This window comes from Citrus clementina, unplaced genomic scaffold (assembly GCF_000493195.1).
Source record: "Citrus clementina cultivar Clemenules unplaced genomic scaffold, Citrus_clementina_v1.0 scaffold_9, whole genome shotgun sequence".
NCBI lineage: Eukaryota > Viridiplantae > Streptophyta > Magnoliopsida > Sapindales > Rutaceae > Citrus > Citrus x clementina.
In genome coordinates this window covers 27,388,043-27,413,677 of record NW_006261964.1, presented here as the reverse complement: position 1 = coordinate 27,413,677, position 25,635 = coordinate 27,388,043, and the positions used below count along the sequence as shown (strand labels likewise).

Here is a 25,635-nt window from a genome sequence, read left to right as displayed (position 1 = left end):
TCTGTTCTATGTCTAAGGAGTAATGCTGGTCCTTTGTTTCTTCATTTTCACCCCACTTAACTTCAAGTGTAGCTGCATAGGATCCTTGGTGGGATTACAATATTGTTTAAGAGATCTTTGAATCCATTTTGGGCAATAATATAGGTATAAATTCTTGTACAAACTTATTATGGGTGATGATATAGCCACAAATTCTTGTACAAACTTATTTTATACAAACTGATTGGGCATTAACTCATTGGTTGAATGAAAATAAAAAATAATTAAAATAAATTAAATAAATCATGCCACATCAGTTTATACACAAAAAAAGTACAAGAATTTGTTGCTATTTTATTACTCATCTATTATTAAGTTAATTAATTTCTATCTAGGTATAGTAATGATACTCTTAGCCCATGTTTGTTTGGAAGAAATATGAAGAGAGAAGAGAAATGGAAAAAATAGAAGAGAAGAGAAAATGAGGAGAAAAAAAGATCAATTTCGATTTTATTACTTGGTTTGACATAGAATTCATCTCTTTTCCCCTTATTTCTTTTCCCTCTTCTCTCCTCCCACTTTTTCAAACCAAACATGCCACTACTTTTGAGGCAAGATCCAGCTTTAGAGTCCTAAGATCATATATATATATATACTAAAAATTATTTTGAATATGCAAACTCTTTAAAATATTAAAAAAAAAACCTTACTTAAACCATTTAAATTAATCTACTCAACTATTCAGCCTACCCAAAAAACCTATCAAAAATATTTACTATATACTTACAACAATAAAATCAAAGCTCATCTGCTGACGCAATAATGGGGCCTAATTAAGCTATAAACAAATTCTTTGATACAATGTCATTGATTAGTTTTTATTCATTAAATTTATTTTTTTAAAAAATATGTTCAAATACTAAGCATATTAACTTTATTTGCCCTCAATGACATTAAAAAAAATGGCCATCTTTGAAAAACAATAACGACATTGTAATCTACTCTAAGTCAACAATAACATATTAAACTGCCAAAATTAACGAGTTAGGTCATTGTTTTTGTTTAATTCTCCGTATTCCTCCATTAAGTGAGGGAAAAAAGTAAAAAACGAGGCAGCATCTGATTACGAGTAACACCTACATAATACTGAAAATAAATTGGGTCATTGGGTGACCAATAAAAATTGAAAAAGACTTTGGATTACTGGCACCCCTTCATTAATCTCATAAAACCCCTCTTTTATACAATTACATTTAAGTACATACAAATAAAATTAACCACATTTATATTTTCTCTTTCTCACAGGTGTGATTTTTCTTTCTTTTTTTTTCAATTTCAAATCTGATTTGTTCTTTCCCAAGCAGCTCAAAAAAAAAAATTTTTTTTTTCTTTTGGAACTGAAGAAAGAAATAGGGAAAAGAATATGAAACTTTTGGTAAGAGGAGGAATAAGATGCACACACTATGCGCGCGATGCAATCATATGAGCTGCAAGAAAGAAGAATTTGGTTGCAGCCTATATTGAGTGTTACTTATCATCTCACAAGTTTTAAATATTGGAGAGTTATTATTTTTAACTGAATTCACTTTGGTTTGATACTTTATTACTAAAAAAAAAATCCATTCTTTTTCGTTTCCTTATTCATATTGATTATTTATATCTTGGGAAACAAGTGTTTTTGAGCTATTTATAAAGAGAAAGTTTGAAAGATACAAATGATAAGAGTGTTCATTTGGAAAGAAAGGTGTTTTTAGCATTAAATGAAATATAATTAAAAATGGAGTTTTAAGAAGATTTTAGAGGAGCGGCAATAGTCTCACTTTTAATGAAAATAATTAAAAAAAATCCACAAAAATATTTAAAGTTTTAAAAACCTTTTACCCATTACCTTTCAATTAGACAAGTATTCAATTCAGTGCTGACCACTAGATTGGTAATTAGATGAAAAAAGTAAAATATAAAATAAATCCTAACCATTAATTCAATGATCAATAAAAACTAAGCTAATCCTAATCCTTTTCAACCTTATTTATTTATTTTTTTAACTCATATCAAGAATTCTGCAAGCTAATAAGCCAATCTTGACTTTGAAATAACGCTGGCCCTCTTCAATCTTCAAGTTAATGGACATTAATTGGATACACAAAAGTCTTAATTGGACGTTAATGGGAAGAAAGATACAGGAGGTTTCCCTGCAAAATACGTTCAATAATGTTGAAAGGGAAAGAACTTTAATACGTCCAATAGATTGGCAAATACGTTCAGTAATCAACGACTCCATAAATCCATTCCATCTCACCTTTAATCTAATTGGCCTAACTTCAAAACTTTAATGGTATGGTGAGGAGGCAAGGGACAGGACGTCAAGTCTTGCTTGAAAGTTACGGACCCATTTCCCTTACTTGACTAGCTTGTTGAAATATCTTTGGTAGTTGTTTTGAGGATGTATAGTATTGTAGAGATTCTGTCAATTGCCCTGGTTTATACTTTTTCACCGCGTATCCTGCCGTTACCAGTGGATTTTTCATAGAGATTCATACAAAAAATTTAATAGTAAAATTTTCTATTTTCAAACAATCTTGTACCACTCTTTACAATGTTTCAATTCTTAATTAAATTCGATAAACATCGAATAATTAAAAGTCTCAAAATTCTAGGATTGTGAGTTGTAAAACTCAGTCTGCTTCTAAGTACTAGTGCAGGGTCCTCTGTTTCTTCATTTTCATATCCCCTCAACTTCAAGCACAGCTGCACAGGATCCTTGGGACGATTACATGATTGCTTGAGAGATCTTTGAATCTTTCAATTGCTAGGGACTTTAGTAAAACGTTTTGCTACCTGATGCATGTTTTGTATTAAAATGAGGATATTCCCACTAAAAAATGATTCTATATATCATCACCTTTTCAAAGCGTCCATCGTATACTAATTTTTCAACGCTTTCACATATGTAACACTAACTTTCACATTGTCATTCCGGACAGAACTTTTTGGAATACCTTCACTAAGTTCACTCAGTGATATATTATGATTACCAAATTGACATTATATTAATTATTGTAAATAAAAATACAAGAAGATCGCAAATCATGGTTTCTTTTTTCTTTTTTAATATACTAAGCAAAATAACAAACCTTATAATCATGAGTGAATAAATGGATAAGTTAATGATGACTAGTTAATCAGTAAATTGGCCCTGCAAGACAACAACCAGAACCGTTCGCAATACTTGACTTCCAAAGGGAAAGAACCATTTAATAGGCGTAATAGCAATCACTGATTCCATTCCGTCGTACCAACAGCTAAAAGAAAAAACGTCACTGCTTTCCATCTCCAGTTTCACACAAATGGTTGAAGAAAATCCAAAGTTTCGACTTGCACCCCCCAGGAAATGAATACTGAAGAAGCAATGAAGTATGCGGCGTAAGAGTCTCGTCTACGTTCTTGTCACGATCGTCGCCTCAGGCTTTCAGCTCTTTGCATCAATTTTCTTGCGCGACATTTCTCCTGATGTTAATCTATAGTCAGTCACCGTCAATAACGAAATCAATCCTATGAAAATAAATTGAAGTTTGAAAAACCTTTTCCCCAGCATCTTTTAGCCTTTTTTCTCACTACCAATAATTCTGCAAGTTAATTAATAAGCTAGTCTTGACTTTTAATTAACGCTGGCCCTCTCAAGTCTTCAAGCTTTTATCCTCCACACATTGAAAAATAATTGACATTAACTGGATGTACAAAAGTCTTAATTGGAAGAAAGATAGAGGTTTCCTTGCAAATACGTACAATAAATATTGGAAGGGAAAGAACCTTTAGATTGGTACAATAATCAACGATTCCATATTTTCATTCCATTTTACCTTTAATCTAGTTGCCCTAATTCCAATTTTCATTTGTATGATGATTGATGAGGAGGTAAAGGGACAGGCCTGAATTCATACTTGAGAGGAGCAGAGCCATTTCCATTAATTACTTGACTAGCTTGTTTAAAAATATATATTTTGATGATTTATAATGCTGGTGAGCTTCTGTGAATTGCCCTGGTTTTTAATCACGAATTCTCCTGTCACCAATGGATTCTCCATAGAAGCTCATACAAAAAATTTAAAATAATAAAATTTTCAATTTTCGAACAAGCTTATAAACCTCTGTTCTATTTCTAAGTGGTAATGCAGGTCCTTTGTTTCTTCGTTTCCACCCTGTTCAACTTCAAGCGCAGCTGCACAGGATCCTTGGTGGGATTGCAGGATTGTTTAAGAGACCTTAGAATCTTTCAATTGCTAGGGACTTTACTAAAAATGTTTTCTACCTGAAGCTTTGTTGGAATATATCTACCATATTTATTGATTATTTTATCCCTTACAATACATCAAACTCCGTATGTTTTGTTCCAGAGTGAAAAAAATGTAACGAATGCATGATGCGCATTCATAGATGAAATGAAATGCATAAATTAAAAAGAAAATCCTTCTTTCAAATAAGTAATTTTTCTCATCACCACTTATTTGAAATTAAAGGATCTGCATCTACAGAGAAAGCAACACTGTTTAGGATTGACCCAGCAGAAGAAGAGCCAATTTCGGAAAGTCCAGTACTGTGACCAGCCACAAAATCAATGTCGTCACAGTTATGCTGCATAATGGAAGCTCCAATTGATGTTCTAATCCCCGCTAATTCAAATGCTACTTCTTTCATTTTAGATCTCTTTTTGCCAATCATGTTTAAGCATCTTTTTGCAAGCATAGCAACAGTAATAATCTCTTCTTCCCTTACTTGAGAACTCGAGCATCAAGGACATCAAACAAACGGTTCTCTTTCATTGCTTCGAGAAAATATTCCATTAAACTTTTATCTTCTTCACTGTCAGTTGAACGAATAGGTTTCTGCCCAGTTAAAAAGCTCAACAATAAGTACTCCAAAACTATCGACATCACTTTTCAATCAGTTAAACGATGTAGGTTTTGTCTTTTTTTTTTTTTTTTCAATCAAGTCAAATGACAAATTGCATCTTTTCTTGTCTTGATTAAATGACCATTTCACCTTTGTGAGATCAATAATGTTCTAACGGCATTAAGATGGAAGTGGAAGAGTTCATTAAAAAGTTAACTTCCAGTGACACGCTGAAAAAAAGTATTTGTGTATTTTTAAAAATGTCCAAACAATTATTTGTACTTATTTTGCACGAAACAAAACCTAGAAATCTAGAATGGGTCAAACGTTATTATAATATTACTTGAAGGCCTTGTTTAATCACGGATAAGATTTTTATTATCAAAATCACAAAAGGACAAAATTGGGTTATAAACTATTCAAAAGAAAAGTAGCTTCATGTTGCGGACAGCTCAAATTGCTAGCCCAATTGCCCACAATTTCGGGCTAGAGAGCCCAAGGAAAGGCCAAGAGTGTTAGTTTGGCCTAATTCTGGAAAATTCTAGGCAACTCTAGTACATTTGAGGTTGTAAATAATCTAGAATAATCCACACATTTCTAGCTCATGTAAGTATCTAGAATTCTAGGCATGTGGTAGAATTCTCTAGAATCTCTAGAGCTTGGCAAGCCTCCCCTATAAATAGGGTATGACAATTAGCATTTGGGCAAGAAGCTTAGAGCAATCAACTCAAACACTCTTGTAAGCTCTCTTGTAATCTCTCATTCGAGTAATACAATTTTCCTCATTTGGCTCCATTGCTCTCTTCTCTTTAGCTCTTTGAAAACCTTTAGGCTTAGCTAGTCGAGAAGCTCAAGGCTTATTTAGCAACATTTGGCAAAGTTGTCTAAGTGTCGCACGGGTTGCTGCGCAAAACACTCTTCCAGTGACAAGTGATATCAGAGCTAAGGTTTGTACCCACGCAAGTTAGCTCACGAGCAATGGCCAACCCTTCAAATCCAGTGCAAGAGGGCGTTGTTGGTGTGGATGTGCCACCGGAACCAAGCTGCGGCCGTGAGTGAGAACGCGCCCAAGGTAAGACTCGCAGCAAGTCCAAGGCCCCATTCGTCGATGCGTTGGAGCCTTGTGTAGCAACTCTCTAAATTGCATTGTCCGCCGCTCAAGACAGCCTCAAGGGATTAGAGGAAAGAGTGGACGGTCTCGAGGGAGAATACGCCGAGTTCACTGTGGCAACAAAAGCCCTCATCCAAGAACAAGCGAACACTCTCCGAGGTGAGTTTCAATCTTTCCATGATGAGTTGCTAAAACTTTGTATCTTTGTTTAGGATGAACTACGTGCTATCCGTGCGGAAGTGGATGAAGTCCGCTCAAATTGGGCATGGCACAAACGCACACTCTGCTAGTACAGTTTCCGCAAACACGAGTGATGCGCGACGCATTGACGTGCCAAATCCCGACACCTATGATGGCACACACAACACCACAATTGTGGATAATTTCCTCTTTGAGCTAGATCAATACTTCGATGCCATGGGCGTACGGGATGAGGCATCGAAAGTGGGCACAACACGCACCTATCTTCGAGGCGCTGCACAACTATGGTGGCGTCGCAAGCATGGCGAGATGGGCAAGGACATTTGCACCATCGACACTTGGGCCGACTTCAAGCAAGAACTTCGAAAGCAGTTTGCCCCAAGTAATGCGGAGAAGGAAGCGCGAGTGCGCCTACGTCGCCTTAAGCAATCAAAAAGTATTCGTGACTACATCAATGAATTCACTACCCTCATGCTGGAGATAAGCGACATGTCCGACAAGGACTCACTCTTCTACTTCCAAGATGGCCTCAAGGATTGTGCCAAGACCGAGCCCACGTGTTCAAACACTTGACGACGCCATCGCCGTTGTGGAATCGCTCACCGAATACTCTACCCACCAAAGACAAAAAGTGTAACCAAGGCAAATGTGGGGGAGAGAGTCGCAAGGACAAGGGCAACAACCGCAAAGATTGGGGGCAGAAAAAGCCGTTTAGCAACAAGAGCGGGCAAGGAAAATCAGAGGGCAAGAATGAGGCACCGAAGCCACGAAGCCCATGCTTCATATGCAACGGTCCTCATAGGGTACGAGACTGTCCGGAGAAGAAGTCGCTCAATGCTCTCGCTGCCCAACTCAAGAGCAACCCTACAATGTCCTCGGAAGAACCCTAACTTAGCATGGGCTCTCTCCAACGCCTTGACGCACTCAATCATCAACAGCTCACACTCGCCAAAAAAGGGCTCATATCTGTAAGCGCAAAGATAAACAACCAATCTGTTCCCGCGCTGCTAGACACGAGAGCGACACACAACTTCATGTCCGTTGACGAGGCCAAGTGCTTAGGCCTCAAGGCCACCAAGGAATGAGGCACGATGAAGGCGGTGAACTCACCCGCCAAGGCAATTGTGGGTATTGCACAAGGCGTGTACATGACCCTCGGTACATGGAGTAGAACGCTTGACTTCTCCATCGTGCCCATGGATGACTTCAAGATGGTCTTCGGCATGGAATTCTTCGACCAAGTCCATGCCTTCCCACTGCCCGCTACAAACTCCCTAAGCATCCTCGACGGGAGCAAGGCATGCATGGTTCCTACAGAATGAGGCAAGTCCGAGGAGAAGACACTCTCCGCCATGCAATTCAAAAGGGCTTTCAAGAAGGACCCAAGCTTCTTGGTCTCCATTCGGGAACTAAATAAGGAAGGCGATTGCGGACAATCGCCAAGCCAAGTCCCTTCGCAAATTCAAGCCGTCCTCAACGAGTTCAAGGAAGTGATGCCTCCTGAACTTCCGAAGAAGCTCCCACCTCAACGAGAGGTAGATCATGCGATCGAGTTGGAATAAGGCGCAAAGCCATCGGCCTTGGCGCCCTACTGCATGGTGCTACCCGAACTTGAGGAGTTGCAGAGACAACTCAAAGACTTGCTGGACGCAGGATACATTCGCCCCACAAAGGCCCTATTCGGTGCACCCATGCTCTTCCAAAAGAAGAAAGATTGTTCGCTGTAGATGTGCATCAACTATAAAGCGCTCAACAAGATTGCCATCAAGAACAAGTATTTGATTCCCTTGATCGCGGACTTGTTCGACCAGCTTGGCAAGGCGCGGTACTTCACCAAACTCGACTTGCGCTTCGGGTACTACCAAGTGCGCATCGCCAAGGGAGACGAACCGAAGACAACATGCACAATAAGATATGGGTCTTTCGAATTCCTTGTCATGCCATTTGGCCTTACTAATGCACCTGCCACATTTTGCACACTCATGAATAAGGTACTTTAACCATTCATCGACCGCTTTGTGGTATTGTACTTGAACGACATCGTGGTGTATAGCACCACGCTCGAGGAACATGCCCAACATTTGGGACAAGTTATCCAAGTACTTCGAGACAACGTGCTCTTCCTCAAAATGGAGAAGCGCTCATTCGCCCAACAAGAAGTGGAGTTCCTTGGCCACAAGATTGTGAGTAGAAAACTTATGATGGAGAATGCCAAGGTGATGGTTGTCGAAGCCAACAAAAATAAATTCCTACTCTAAATAAATCGTGTATAGTGATTGAGCAAGGTCGTGTCCACAGAGATCGGTAATTATTTAAATCCTTTTGAAACGTAAAACATAAAATGGGGGAATTGTTGACAATAATAAAAATCAAATTAAAATAACAAGAATGCAAATTAAAGTTGTAATTCAAATTGGAGAAAGCTCTGGTTGAAGGAATTAACTCAGCTTGATTCGACTACTGATCATTGATTCAAATATAGATTATTATTATTACTTATGAATAGACCGGTTATAGCTACTGAGACCCTCTAATAGCCAATCTCTCCTTAACTAGTCGATAACCAAGGTACGACCGTTGGTTATTTCCCTAATCAATAGACAACCCTAGATACGATCATATGATTTAATCAATTGACAGCCTGAAAAACCAGAGAGACCCAAATCCTAATCAACACATATGATGATTCATTTAAATTAGATTGTTTATTCTCACAACACAATTCTCTGCTATGTTATTTGTCACAAACATTAAATTCTTCATACGATGAATCCTTTAATTGACAATAGATTAAGTTGATAATTAAATAGTGGCCAATTACCTAATTAACAAACATAATCATGAAAATAATTTAGAGAATAAACAAATACCCAAAAAGTAATAAAACAATTAAAGCACAAGAAAGATCTCACAGTAGTGATGAATCAAAGCTTCATTATCCTTCAACCAAAAAAATAGGTTTAGTTCTTCATAGAGAGAAGAGAAAAATTAAGATCTAGGGTTTCTTTCTTTTTCTTCAATCCAAAATCCCTTTTTTTCACAATAGATTCCTCCCTTAAATACTCTCTCTCTCTCTTCTCTTTTAGAATTTTATTTAAAATAAAATACTAATATCTGAAATATTAAATTCGTAATTACAAAAATAACCAAAAATACAAAACACGTTAAACTAAAAACTGTAGGTCCGCAGTTGACAGCACGCGCCCACGCCTTATCAACAAAGTTCTTCTGACGCTCATAATTTCTGCAAGAGAACAATCATCCTTAAACATAATCTTTTAGCTCAATTTTATCACCAATCAATAAAATTGCACCAACAAAAGTAAAATACAAGTAAATCATTATTATTAAGTGCAAAACATCGATATTAAGGGAAGTAAACAATGCAAAACTAGTGCATAAATTGCACTCTAACACAAGGTGAAGGCCATCCTCGAATGGGAGCCTCCCACGAAAGTGCCCGAGCTTTGCTCATTCTTTGGATTGGTGAACTACTATCGTCGTTTCATTAAGGGCTACTCAGCCAAGGCGGCACCCTTGATGGATTTGCTCAAGAAAAACATAACGTGACATTGGTTCGAAAAGTGCTAACATGCATTCGAGGAGTTGAAAAGAGCAATTTCAGAGGAACCCGTCCTCGCTCTTTCGGACCACACAAAACCCTTGAAAGTTCAAACAGATGCCTCAGATTTTGCCATTGGTGGAGTCCTTATGCAAGAAGGCCACCCCATAGCGTTCAAGAGTCGAAAGATAAATGATACAGAACGCCGCTACACGGTGCAAGAAAAAGGGATGACCGCAATCATACATTGCTTGCGAGTGTGGCGACATTACTTGGTTGGCTTACACTTCATGATTATGATGAACAACGTAGCGACAAGCTACTTTCAAACGCAAAAGAAGTTGAGTCCGAAGCAAGCAAGGTGGCAAGATTTCCTTGCGGAATTCGACTATCGGCTCGAGTACAAACCGGGTAAAGCCAATGTTGTTGCGGACGCTCTAAGCCGCAAAGCTGAATTGGCAACACTTAGCATGAGCCAACTGAAGTCCGACCTTGTCTCACGCATCAAGGAAGGCCTCCAACAAGATCCGCTAGCAAATGACTTGCTGGAGAAGGTGCTCGAAGGCAAGACAAGGCGATTTTGGCAAGAGGAATGCATCCTCCTCACCAAAGGAGATCGGCTGTTCGTGCCAAGGTGGGGAAATTTGCAGAAAGAAGTCATCAAGGAGTGCCACGACTCCAAGTGGACTAGTCACCCAGGAATCGAGCACACCACCGCACTAGTTCAAGTCTCGTATTTTTTACCGCACATGAGGGATGACATCGAGGCATATGTGCGAACTTGTCTTGTGTGCCAACAAGACAAGGTGGATCATCAATTTCCAGTGGGATTATTAGCGCCGCTACCACTCGCAACAAGGCCATGGGAAAGTGTCTTCATGGACTTCATCACATCGCTGCCCAAGTCTGAAGGGTGAGGTAGCATCATGGTTGTTGTCAACCATTACAGCAAGTACGCCACATTCATTGCCGCACCAGCCGATTGCAAAGTTGACGAGGTAGCCTGACTCTTCGTCAAGCACATCGAGAAGCTTTGGGGAGTTCTGAAGAGCATTGTAAGTGACCGAGACCCTTGGTTCACTAGGCGTTTTTGGACGGAGCTCTTCAAGATGTTGGGGACCGATCTTAACTTCTCAATAAGCTTCTACCCATAAACGGATGGCAGACCGAGCGCATCAATGGCCTCCTCGAGATGTACTTGAGGCATTCAATGAGCGCTCATCAGCGGGATTCGGCGAAGCTACTCGACATCGCCCAATTTTCTTATAACTTGCAGCGAAGTGAGGCTACGGGCAAGAGTCCTTCGAAATCGTCATGGGATTCCAGCCCATGACCCCCAACGCCATGGCCTCAACTTATGGAGGAAAGGGCCTCACGGCACACAAGCTCGCCCGAGAATGGCACGAGGAAGCGGACATCACGCGAGCCTATCTCGACAATTCATTCTTATATATTGTATTAAATTAAATGTGGTCATATATTTATTCCTTTATAATGTTGTATTGTTGGTCATTATTAATTTTTGAATAAAATTCATTCTTTCTTTTTTTTAAAAGCTTTCATACATTACATTGAAAATAATAATAATACTACACAAAAATATAACTTATACAAAGTGAGTTATCATATAGTATCAATTTTTTAATGGACCTCGATGACAAAGCGACATAAGCTTTATTTTATTTATTTTAATTAAAAAAGCGAAAAAAGAAAATTTAAATCCAAAAATGAAGTAGTGATATTTAATATCTTTAATTTATCACATTAGGTCATATTTCTTAAATGACTTCACCAAAAAATTTTTAACTAATCTTTTTCTCTCAATAAATCTCACCTAATCCTCATTTGAACCTTATTATAATTTTATCTTTTTTTTTCATATAAAATGAAACTAGCTTTCAGTCATATTCAGGTACCTACTACCTACTTTCTTTATTATATTATTTTAATGAACTAATTTTTTTTTCTCTATACTCTTTCTTCATGTCAATTGTTTGTACAGTATTTTGTTTTCTTGTAGCTCGTAAAAGCACAAAACTTGGATACGAATTGCTTCTTGAGTAGTTGTAAATAGCCTTCTCATTGTTTGTTCTTTTTACTGAATGAAGATAGTACCTTATGAACTGTTAATTGAAATAGTACTTTCTTTTTGGCTCTTTCACTTGTTTTGTAAAAGGTTTGTGAAAAATATGTATTGAATCACATATCTTAGAATGTGCAGCAATTTATTATTTGAATATATTACAAAACGTACGCTGTTTGTTATTTTGTTTGAAATGTAATTTATTTGGTTAACCAAGAAGAATAATAAATGTAGTCTAGTAAAAGTATGATATTTTGGTTTATATGGAAGGCAAGAAATAATTTTCTTTTTGCAAATTTAGAATTTTGTTGTTAAAAGGCTGTTCTTATCCCTATCTTTGAATCTGATAAAAGCTGATGTACACATTTGGTGCAGGATAAGGAAATTTAATGCTCCGTCTTAGAGATTGAAAGTAAGGGAAAAAAAAAAGAAGGAAAGGAAACGTTATGTTCAATATTCTAAAGCTCATAGATTGGCAAAATTTGGCTAGAAAAGAACTTGCAAATAGAAACTCAAAGCAATCATGCAACTGGTGCACCAGTTCATGAGGCCAGATGGTCACCGGTTGTCGGTGAATGGTGACGTAACGCTGTCAAGTTCAGTTCTATCGTTTGATTTCCTCTCACCGCCTCTGTATTGTCTATAAATAGGATGTCACCAGGACCTTCAGTTTCATCAGGAAATTAGAATTTTAATTAGCAAATATAATCAAGCTCTTCGTTATAGGCCTTTGGACATGGCGGCGGCCACCACTAAGCTTCTACTATCAGACCTTGCATCTACCGTTGAGAGTTTTACCTCTAACTATATCCGCCCCATCTCTGACCGTCCAAATCTCACGGAGGTTCAGATATCAGACGGTTCAATTCCTCATATCGATCTCCACGTCCTTGATCTCATCAAACAGATTGGACAGGCATGCCAGCATGACGGCTTCTTCCAGGTGAAGAACCACGGGATTCCAGAAACGATAATTAATAACATGTTGAGCATTGCGGGAGCATTTTTCAAATTGCCAGAGAGTGAGAGACTGAAGAGTTATTCTGATGATCCTTCAAAGTCTAAACGGCTATCCACTAGTTTTAATGTTAATACGGAAAAGGTGTCCAACTGAAGAGATTACTTGAGACTTCATTGTTATCCTCTTCAGGATTGCATGCATGAATGGCCTTCGAATCCTCCATCGTTCGTAAAATTGTGTAATCTACTTATTTTTTATTTTTTCATATGTCCAATTATTTTAACTGCTGTTAACACTTGACAAGGAAGTTGTGGCTGAGTACTGTACGAGTGTGAGAGGGTTAGAGCTGAAGCTACTTGAGGCCATATCTGAGAGCTTGGGGCTTCAAAGGGATTATATAGACAAGGCATTAGGCAAACACGGGCAACATATGGCTTTGAACTACTGTCCACCCTGTCCTCAGCCTGATCTAACTTACGGATTGCCAGGGCACACTGATCCAAATTTAATAACTGTTCTTCTTCAGGATGATGTCCCTCGATTGCAGGTACTTAGAACTGGGAAATGGTTTCCTGTCAGTCCTATTCCCAACACCTTCATTGTCAACATTGGCGATCAGATGCAGGTTCTTAGCAATGATCTATACAAGAGTGTGCTCCATCGGGCTCTGGTGAACTGCGACAAGGAGCGCATATCCATTCCAACGTTCTACTGTCCATCACCTGATGCTGTGATAGCTCCTGCTAAAGATTTAATCGATGAACGTCACCTGGCTGTCTAAAAAATTTCACATATGCTGAATATTACCAGAAATTTTGGAACGGGGGACTTGCAGCTGAATGTTGCTTGGACCTGTTCAAAGCTTCAACTGCTTGATCTTGTCATTAATTATGTATTTGAAGATCAAACAGCTGAACGCTGCTTTGGACATGCTCAAACCTTCATGCCGCTTGATCTTATCATTATTATGTAGTTGGAGATGAAATTTCATTAGCTCTAAATTAATAATTGATCATATTTCATCTGTTATCAAACAACTTGCTGGGTATAATTGTACTTCTAAATCTACTTTGTTTAACTGTTTCAGATTAATGATATTTTTATATTTGCTGCTGAACTTGTAAAATTAATTTGATTCATGGCCCGTTTGGAATTAAATGTTGTAGCTTTAATCCACAAGAAATTTTAGAATATATCATACATAACATGTTATTCATATAATAAGCAAATGATGTTATTAACATGCGTATTGATACACGTGTATATTTATTTTGAAAAATTACTATGTAAGTTGTGATTATATTAAGTTCAATAATATATGTTATACATGCACTAATTAATTAGTTATATTACTTCTGATGCATTCTATAACTTCTCTTAATCCACAGTTCTTGTGAAAAAAAAGTTACTAGTACTAGGCAAATATTGTCTTAGCCTTTATATTTTAGACTGAATACTCGGTTTAGTCTATCTGACTGGGTTAGCGTTGCTGTTCAAAGAAATTGCGGGAAAGTTGACTCGGGTCTAGCCCCGTTCTGGGAAAAAGTTGAATATTCAAAAAGCAGAATTTTTATGCTAAGGAAGTAGAGTTTTGGGAAGAAAAGTAATCGCAGATTACTTCAAAACCTTCAAAACCAGAGATTCAAGCATGCCGATCTTTGACTTTCAATAAATCTGGGGGAATATGTATATAATTTTAACGCGCGAGTGAATATGTATCACCTATATATTTCATACCATATTAGAACAAGTCAGGTGTTCAATGAATTGAATTAGCTGCTCGATGAAATGCCACTGTGAGTCGCCTCAGCTGGAACTTCAATTATCACCCCACTCTGTAGCAAGCATTGACATGGCAACTGACAGACCAGCATGTGATGGCTCGATGGGTGATTCAGCATATTCAGAAAACTCTAGATGGCTCAATGGATAAGCATAGGGAATTTTATAAGACAAATGTATATTATCCTTTGTGAAGGATAGTGAATCATGACCATTAGATTAGTGCTATCGCAGTATAAATGTATTCATCAACTTTAATTAAGAAATTAAAGATTTAGAGTTAAAACAATTTTCCTTACTCGGTTACTCCCATATTCAACCGTGTTTGAAAATGGACTGAACACAGGTTATGCATCATAGACTTATATGCAGGATTCTGTGTCACCAGCTCCTTTTCCTTTTGTATGCTCTGCTTCTGAAATGTCATAACTGTGAGGTCCTCTATTTCTTCAATTTCACTCCTCATTTGCAATATCATTGTTAGGATAAGAATCTTGATTCTCCAAGATCTTTGAATCTTTCAATTGCCAGGTTCGTGGCAACACCTGATGATTTATTGGAATCTACCTTTACTTTTATTTCTCAATTGACTATTTTGGGACTGGCCTAATTAGCATTCACCCCAATTGCATTGTCCAATGAAAACAGTACGATATATTGCAAAAGCCACACAACTCTATTTATGAAATGAAAATAACAAAAAGTACAAGACAACTCTTTTCAATAACCACTTGTTTGAAAGTAAAGGGCCTGCATCTATGGAAAAAGCAGCACTATTGTTTAGAATTGACGTCCTTGTAAAGGATGAACCTGTTTCTAAATAATGTCAACTTATGTCACCATCCACAAAATAAATCTCTTCACAATTCTGCTACAAAATGGAAGCTCCAATTGATGCTCTAATCCCCCCTAATTCAAACGCCACTTCTTTTATCGTAGGTCTCTTCTTCTCATTCAAGTTCAAGCATCTTTTTGCGAGTGTAGCAACAATCATAATCTCTTCCATAGGCGACAAATTGAATTAAAATTTGGATTGTTGCTTCGGAAGTAGAAGGTGAAAAGTTTGATGAATAAGCAGTATGTGAATGACAACTCGTTGTATCATCTCATCGTCGGTTGCATTAAAATTTAATGACGTAAAAATTAGTAAGGGGTTTTTGTCTGTTAATCTTGTCTTGACTGATCTTATTTCTGTAAAGTTTTTTCTCGGATATGATTGTTTACGCAAGCATTCGGAAAATCATAATTCTTTAACTTATTGTTTTATTTACATTCACATTATTGAAAAGATTCACTTCTTTTGATATTTAAGCTTTGTCTTGCTCTGTTTTTGAACAGGTTGATGTGGAAAGAATTCATATTGGCTAGCTGGATAATTATGGTTTGCATAATTTGCTTCTATGGCTACGGAAAGTTACCCCTTCACATTATCTCTCTAGCATTATATTATTATCTGGTCTCATCTTGAGAGTTGAGATTTTCACTGGAGATCCTAGACTTTTCACTTATTTTATTTTCAAGCAATATTTTGGTGGATGGAATCCCAAGCTTTTTGTGTTATTATCATTTTTAATTTCATTATCTTTTCCAATTGCATGTTGGATTCACCTGGTAGAAGCACAAGCTAGCAAAGATGGAATGAACCAAGAGCAGGAAGTGAGTTTCTGTCGATTAATTTCTTTTTTTAGTGTAAATTGAGTTGGTGGTACTGGTAACGGCATGTTTTTTTCTTGATTATTTCTTTTAAATAAAAAACTAATGCTCCAACTATACAGAGGAAACGCCATTGCATCAGTCCAAGAACATGGACTTTTTGTGATATTTGGTCATTTGGGAAGTCTCTGGATTTCCTCTGACACTGTTGAATAATACTGAACTGAAAAAAATTTGTGTGCTTTGTCACTCAGAGAAGGCTTAGGATCTTATTACAGGGCTGATGAAGTTTTCCAATGATTTCTAGTAGTGTTCTGGCAATAGAATCTAGGATTCCGGTTTGGACATAAAGAGGAAGAAATTTGACTAAGGTGACTTGAGAAATTAGAATTCCGGAATTCAAAATAGCTCATTGTAGAAATAGTACTAGTAATTAATTAGCATTATCAACGCCACTACTAGTAAATATGGTTTATCTTTTCCTCTTGTGAAATTGTGAGTGACTATCAGCACAGTAAATGAAGCAGGATATGGATGCTTCAGATTATAAGCATTGGATTCATCCGCCACTAATAAAGGTTTTAAACACATATATATTAGCTGAGCTAATTTGATGAGCTTGTAATGTTGGGTTTGGTTAGTTGAACAAATTTTGATAAGCTTGGGCTCTTGATCATTGTGCATATGGAGAGACTGCAAGCTTAACACTACTTATATTAGTGTCACTAATATTATTTCGTTATTTGTATGCTTATCAGTTGGTGTGCAACTGCATTTGTGTGATGCAATGACATGCTACATTCTTATATGCATGCTGGTGTTGTACTTCATACATTCATACTCAAAAGGTAACGACGTGATGGAAGTGATACTCATTTTTTTTATTTGTGTATAATTTACTAGCATCCTGCAACTAACTTCATACTTCTATGTATTTTTGTTTCTCTTTGTAATAGGCAATCCAAATATGGTTATGGCACTTGATGGTAACAAAGTTGATTTGTTGGATGCAAGGAAGGTCACGGTGGAGGTGTATATGAGTTTCTGCTTCACAACTCTTCTAATGGAGTTCTTTAATTGATCGGATTTATGTTGCTAATGTTGTTATGCGGTGGCAATTATCGTGGTGGTGTGATTTGAGATTTTGAGTTATGTACTTAACAGAATAGTGTTCATTTTAGCTTGATACTTTGAAATAATGTACTAGTCTCCTATGTATTTTAGAGATGATGCTTTGGCATCACACAATACTTTGAAAAAATGCACTAGTCTTGGCGAGGCCACTTATTGCAGCCATCAGTATTCAGCCACAAATGAAAAAAATTTAGCCGTAAAATGGTATTTGTAGCCGAAATTGTTTTTTTTGCAGGGATTTTTTTTTCAGCCGCAAAATGCCTTGCTTCTTATAGCTTTCTCAGCTTCCTTAAAAACTTGAGCATCAAGGACTTCAAATCAACGGTTCTCCTTCATTGCTTGGAGAAAATATCCCACTAAACTTCTATCTTTAATTAGTGTTGATTGCACAAAAATGTTTTTGTCTAGTTAATCTCAATAAGAACTACTTCAAAACTATTTACATCATTTTTTTAGTAAATTGACTTGACTGAAAATACTCTTAGATCTACATATTCAAAAGTTCTTTTTACTTTTGTGCTTAAATGAGTTTGATCAACCATAACAGATCTTGAAGTTCTAAAATCTGAAATTTTGGCTTGATATTTATTGTCCAAAAGTATGTTCGTAGACTTTATGTCTCGATGATAGATAGAGATGGAAGCAGCTGAATGCAGATAGAATAGAGCACCTGGAAATTCTATAATAATGCATAAAAGCAATTCCCATGCGATTAAGAACTCCTCAATTTGGTTATATATGTATTGATAGAGAGTTTGTTTTGCAAATTTTAATGTACTCGCAAGCGCACGAGTCTATTGAAGTACAACCTAGGAATAATAAAGCCAAATCCAAAGGAACTGTCAATTTTTAGGAGAGCTAAATCTAATCTAAATTAATTAAAACTCCACCCTAGTTAGAAAAGATTTAAACTAAAAATGCAATTAAAATTAAATCAGTAAATTAACACAGAATTCAAGAGATTGACGTTATCAAGTTTTCAAGATCCATGTTCAACTTAACAATTATTTAATTACCAATCAATTCCTGATTTTTTGTTACTGAGCTTCTGTGAACTGGCAACAAATTCCTCGTAGAAATTCATACAAAAAGTTTAATAATAAAATTTTTCTAATTTCAAACAGTCTTATAACATTCTTAACAATCTTTCTTTTTTAATCCTAATTTAAATTTAATAAACAAAAACATCGAATAATAAAAGTCTCAAAATTCTCAGATTCTGGGATGTAAAACTCTGCCTGCTTCTAATTACTAATGCAGGGTCCTCTGTTTCTTTATTTTCGCCTCCTCAACCTCATGCGCGGCTGCACCGTATCCTTGGTGCGATTACATACAAGATTGCCTCACAGATCTTTGAATCATTCAATTGCTGGAGACTTGTTAAATGTGTTTTCTACCTGATGCATGCTTTGTTGGAATATATGTACCTTAATTTTATTTCTCCATTGACTACTTACAAAATGAACACCAAAATCTATATGCTTTGTTCTGAAGTGAAAAATTTTAACGATACAGAAAGCATATTGCAAAAGTCCACAATTTCTTTATTTATTTATGAAAGAAAATACTACATAATTCATAGATATAGAAGAAACCCTACTCTTTTACCATCATTGGCTTGAAATTAAAGGATCTACATCTACAGAAAAAGCAACACTATTTGAAATTGACCAAGTCGGAGATGAACTAGTTTCAGAATGTCTAGTATCGTTACCACCCACAAAATCAATCTCTTCACGGCTATGCTGCAAAACGGAAGCTCCGGTTGATGCTCTAATCCCCCCTAATTCCAATGCTACTTCTTTCATTGTAGGTCTCTTCTTCCCATTCAAGTTCAAGCATTTTTTAGCAAGCACAGCAACAGTAACAATTTCTTCTTCCTTAGCTTCCTTAAGAAATTGCGCATCAAATACTTCAAACAAACGGTTCTCTTTCATTGCTTGGAGAAAATATCCTGCTAAACTTTTATCTTCTTCACCGTCAGTAGAACGAATAGGCTTCTGTCTAGTTAAAAGCTCAACAAGAACTACTCCAAAACTGTAAACGTCACTTTTCTCTGTAAATTGACTTGACCGAAAATACTCTGGATCTAGATATCCAAAAGTTCCTTGTACTTGAGTGGTCAAGTGAGTTTGATCAACCGTAATAGATCTAGAAGCTCCAAAATCTGAAACTTTGGCTCGAAATTTATCATCCAAAAGGATGTTTGCAGACTTAAATGTCTCGATGATAAATTGGGATAGAAGCAGCCGAATGCAAATAGGATAGAGCACCCGAAACTTCAACAGCAATGTGTAAACGCATTTCCCATGTGAGTGGGAACTCCTCTATTGGATCATGTAAGTACTGATAGAGAGTTCCATTCGGAATAAATTCATAGACTAAAAGAGGAACTTCTGTTTCTAAGCAACATCCCAATAACTTAACAACATTTCTATGGTTAAGTTGAGATAAAATTACCACCTCATTTATAAATTGCTCAACATTACTTTCATCCACTAATTTGGATTTTTTAACAGCCACAATTCTACCATTTGTCAACATTCCTTTGTACACAGTGCCTTGGCCTCCTTGGCCAAGGATTCGATTGGTATTATAGTTATCAGTGGCCTTTTCCAAATCATTTGAAGTAAACAGTTTTGTTTTCTCAATATTTCCTTCACTTACGGACAACTCTTGTTGCAAAATTAAACCACCATTTCTTTTAAAGAATTTTTGCTTGAGCTTGATTTGCCTCTTCCTTTTTACAAACTTGTACAGCCACCATATTCCAATGAGTAGGAACAATAGTACAAGCCCACCACTGCAACCTGCAGCACTTGGGGACAAGGATTACTACCATATCCTTGAGATTATTTAATTATCATATCGAACTACTATGAATATAGCCTAAAATTAATGTGTACAATTGTAAAATAGTAAGATTATAAATTCTAGTTAGAGTCTATAAATTTTAAAATTAATGTGTACATTTTTAAAATTTTGAACAAGTAAGATTATAAATTCTGGTTAGAGTATATGTAAATGTACACATATCCATTAATTTTAAAATGGACACACAAACTCCTTTTTATATTATACAGACCCTTTGAAGATAATTATGTCCTTTGACTATGGTGATCCCAAACATATTCCATTTGTTCATAATTGTCCATAAAGGGATACGTCGTTTATGTGACCATGTTTTAAATCATTGGGGTCTATCTGTACATTAAGAAAACCTTAGGGTCCTGGAGGCTTTTCCGAATTACAAAAAAAAAAAAAACACACACACACACACAATTTTTTTTCTTTTTGGGTGGGGATATTTCCACCCCATTATTTGTGTAAATTCACCCCACTTTTAAAAAATATTTACAAGAAGTTTACATTATTTTTGATAAATAAAAATCAACAAAAATATTTGTATAATTAATATTTATAACTAAAAGACAAAATAAACACATACTCCAATGCACTGTATTTTATCATGTAGTGTAGTAAAATCTAAATTTTTTTGTCTTTTAGCTAATCCCTGACTTTATTAAAGTCAGGGATCCCTGATTGGAAAACTACTCATATATATATATATATATATTGGGTTAATCTTTTTGTTGGTCCGTGTTAAACAAAATGTGTAGAAAAGGGCTCCGCAGAAAATTTTAATATTTTTATCCGAAATATATGGTAAAAATAGAAGCAATTTGCATACCTATAACAATAAATTTGACTCGAGATTTGTGGAAGAAAATCTCCAAAATTGGCTGGCAACTACCATAACGATTTGAGTAATAACCGTGGGGACATCCAGAGCAATTGTAGCCATTTGAGGTATTACAAATCAAGCGACCTGTAAAGCCAGAATATATAGCAAAAGGAAAATCACATGTTTGGGATTGCAGCAGATTGTTAAATAATAGTCGAATCAGTACCTGGGCAATATCGTCCGTCTACTAATGAATCACAAAGACATACGTAGCCTGAACTTAGTTACATTAAACATTCTTGATTCAAATTACAAGAAGTCGGATTTGAGCTGTATTCTTCAATACAAGCGCCTATTTGTTCTCCCCACTCCAACATCGCAGGAACTTGATCTCTATCTTTCAAAACTTGAGGATTTGACAGGTAACTTGAGTCGAGCCAATCCCCTTGAACCAAAGAAACAGACCGGCAGTTCTGGAGAATACTTTGAGAATAAAAGTAAGATAAATTTGCATTCAAAACCTTACTAATTGGAGGAATGGAGCATAAGAAATCGTAGCAACCGGATTTCTGAGTAGGATCACAAGTGCAAACAGACAAGCACCCACCAGAAACAGTTGAATCATTGCCCAGGTCAATTGCATAATTGTCACAACCGATGGCTGTAAATTTATTGAGCCTCCAGGGAAAGGTAAAAGGGCTACCTGATACATTGACTCTTCTAGCAATGTTATTGCTTGTCACAATACTATTGTGTAAAAATATTACAGGAATGTTGACTCTAATAGTAGTATCGGAGAAAGAGTCCAATAGTTCCGTCTTGATACTAGGAAGAAAAGCTTTGGGAGAGCCAGAAGAGTTATCACAGATTACTTCATAACCCTTGTCAAAGTAACACCCTTTTCCGATTCCGAAGGGGTAGATGATGCTGACATTTCCACATTCAGTTGAACAGAGAAATTTTCCTGATGCTTTGATCGGTCCGAGAAGCAAAACAATAATCTGCAACAACACCAGATAATATTGATGAACAGCCATTCCCTCGTATTCACCACCTTTACTCGTTCTTTCTTCAGAGTTTCAAAATGGAGATTTAATTTAAACAAATCGTTCATTTCTATTAGTTATTTCTTTCCATCTTCCTGTTAACTTCATTTTTTATTGTTTCATTCTATTTTTTCCCCCCTTCACTATCAAGAAAGTCTTGCAATTGCTAATAATTAAGCCAGAGATTCCAGCATACCAAGCTTGACTACTAAATTAACCCTGGCCGTCTCTCGCAAGTCTATAATAATAATATATCTTATTTTTCGCTAGTGTTTGTAAGGAATATTGGTTGACTCACTGTTGACTTACTGATGACGTAGCTGCCAACATGGCACTGGCAGTAACAAACTCACAGCTGTCAAAGCAGAATTTGTTAAGCATTCTATAGTTAACAAATCCATTATTAAGTTAATTAATTTTTATGTAGGTACCGTAATGATACTCTTAGCCCATGTTTTGGTGGAACAAATGAGAAGAGAGAAGAGAAATGGAAAAAATAGAGGAGAGAAAATAAGAGACAAAAGGATCAATCTCAATTTTTATCATTTAGTTTGATATAAAATTCATTTCTTTTCCTCATATTTCTTTTCCCTCTCCTCTCCTTCCATTTCTTCAAACTAAACATGCCATTAGTTTTGAGGCAAGATCCAACTTTAGAGTCCTAAGTTCGCGCATGCCTTTTACATATATATAAAGCGACTCTTAGTTTTGACTAATAAAATGAGTGGGATTATGTGCACTCTAAAAATTATTTTGAACACTTATTATTATTATTAAATTTCAAAAATTAAATTTTAATATGTAAAATCTTTAAAATGTCAAAAAAATGCTTACTTAAACCATTTAAATTAATTTACTCAACTATTCAGCCTACCAAAATAACTATTAAAAATATTTAGTATATGCTTACAACAAATTCTTTTATACAATGTCAGCGATTAGTTTTTATTTATTAAATTTATTATAAAAATATGTTCAATGTTAAGCATTTTGACTTTATTTGCCCTCAATAAAATTTGAAAAAAGAAATGCCCATCTTTAAAAAAAAAAAAAACAACAACAACAAGAATTTCAAAATATGCCTGATGCCCCTCTAGTTAATTTGGCTTCAGTTTCATCTTCCTCCTTTCTTCCGATTTTTTTTCCCGAAAATCAAAAACCAAAAATTAAGTAGAAATAATTCCCTTACGAGTTTAACTCAAACTTCTGCGTGAGTTTTAAAAAAAAAAATTGCCACCTATAAAAAAATTAATTTCGCTGCCAGGATTTGAACCTAGAATTTAATCTAGCGAATTTGATATTGATATTTGGAGTAGATTATAATTATATAGCAAATAAAAGTTTGACTTTTTGGCAGTTTGCAGTATGTTAAAATATTAATTTTCTCTAATCTGCTAATTTTCTCTAAATCTATTAATAAATATTATTAGGTCATTGGTTTTGTTTAATGCTCCATATTCCTCCACTAAATGAGAAAAAAAAAAGGAGGCAGCATTTGATTTCCAGTAACACCTACACAATACTGAAAATAAATTGGGTCATTGGGTGACAAATAAAAATTAAAAAAAAATTATTAAAGAGTTTGGATTATTGGCACCCCTTCATTAATCTCATAAAATCCCTCTTCTATACCGTCACATTTAAGGACGTACAAATATAATTAACCACATTTATATTTTCTCTTTCTCACAGGCATGATTTTTCTTTTTTTCCTTTTTTTTTTTAATTTCAAATCTGATTTTTTCTTTCCCAACCATCTCAAAGTCTTTTTTTTTTTTTCTTTTGGAACTGAAGAATAAATGGGGACAAGAACATGAAGCGTTTGGTAAGAGAAGGAATAAGATGCACACACTATGCGCGAGATGCAGTCATATGAGCTGCTAGGAAGAAGATTTTGGTTGCAACCTATTGAGTGTTACTTATCATCATTCATAAGTTTTAAATATTGGAGAGTTATTATTTTTAACTGAATTCATTTTGATTTGGTAGTTTATTATTAAAAAAATCCATTCTTTTTCATTTCTTTATTCATATTGATTATTTATATTTTGAGAAACTAGTGTGTTTGAGCTTTTTATAAAGAGATAGTTTGAAAGATACAAATGATAAGAGTGTTTATTTAGAAAAAAAATGGTATTTTTAACATTGAATGAAATATAATTAAAAAAAGGAGTTTTAAGATGATTTTGGAGGGGTGCCAATAGTCCCACTTTTAATGAAAATAATTAAAGTTTTAAAAACCTTTTACCCAGCATCTTTCAACCAGGCAAGTATTCAGTGTCAAGCAGATTAGTAATTAGATAAAAAAAGTAAAACACAAAATAAATCATGACCATTAATTCAGTGCACAATAAAAACTAAGCTGGATTAAATCCTAATCCCTTTCAAACTTTTTTTTTTCTTTTAACTCATATCAAGAATCCTGCGAGCTAATAAGTCAATCTTGACTTTGAAATAACGCTGGTCCTCCTCAGTCTTCAAGTTAATGGACATTAATTGGATAATCAAAAGTCTTAATTGGACATCAATTGGTAGAAAGATAGAGGAGGTTTCGTTGCAAAATACGTGCAATAATCTTGAAAGGGAAAGAACCAATAGATTGGAAAATACGTGCGGTAATCAACGACTCCATAAATCCATTTCATCTCACCTTTAATCTGATTGGCCTAATTTCAAAACTTTAATAGTATGGTGAGGAGGCAAGGGAGAGGACGTCAAGTCTTGCTTGAAAGTTACAGAGACATTTCCTTTACTTGATTAGCTTGTTGAAATATCTTTGGTAGTTGTTTTGAGGATGTATAGTATTGTAGAGCTTCTGTCAATTGCCCTGGTTTTTACTTTTTAACCGCGTATCCTCCCGTTACCAGTGGATTTTTCATAGAGATTCATACAAAAAATTTAATAGTAAAATTTTCTATTTTCAAACAATCTTGTACCATTCTTTACAATGTTTCAATTCTTAATTAAATTCGATAAACATCGAATAATTAAAAGTCTCAAAATTCTAGGATTGTGAGTTGTAAAATTCAGTCTGCTTCGAAGTACTAGTGCAGGGTCCTCTGTTTCGTCATTTTCATGTCCCCTCAACTTCAAGCTCAACTGCACAGGATCCTTGGGACGATTACATGATTGCTTAAGACAGGGGCGGATCTCAGGAGAAAATTTAAGGGGGGCCAAACTTAATTGTACAGGGATCAGTGTGTAAATTATTCATATTTTATTCAAAAATCTCAAAATATTTTAAAACCCAGGGGGGGCCATGGCACCCTTTAGTCTTACATGGCGTCCGCCCCTGGCTTAAGAGATCTTTGAATCTTTCAATTGCTAGGGACTTTAGTAAAACTTTTTGCTACCTGATGCATGTTTTGTATTAAAATGAGGATATTCCCACTAAAAAATGATTCTACACGTCATCGCCTTTTCAAAGCGTCCTTCATACACTAATTTTTCAAAGCTTTCACATATGTAACACTAACCTTCACATTGTCATTCCGGACAGAACTTTTTGGAATACCTTCACTAAGTTCACTCAGTGATATATTATGATT

At 35.8% G+C, this 25,635-nt stretch overlaps 2 pseudogenes; one reads left to right on the top strand and one right to left on the bottom strand.

Annotated features, from left to right (window-relative positions):
• Positions 1 to 4,473: 4,473 nt before the first annotated feature.
• Positions 4,474 to 22,078, bottom strand: LOC18033188 (annotated as a pseudogene).
• Positions 12,520 to 13,691, top strand: LOC18033536 (annotated as a pseudogene).
• Positions 22,079 to 25,635: the final 3,557 nt, after the last annotated feature.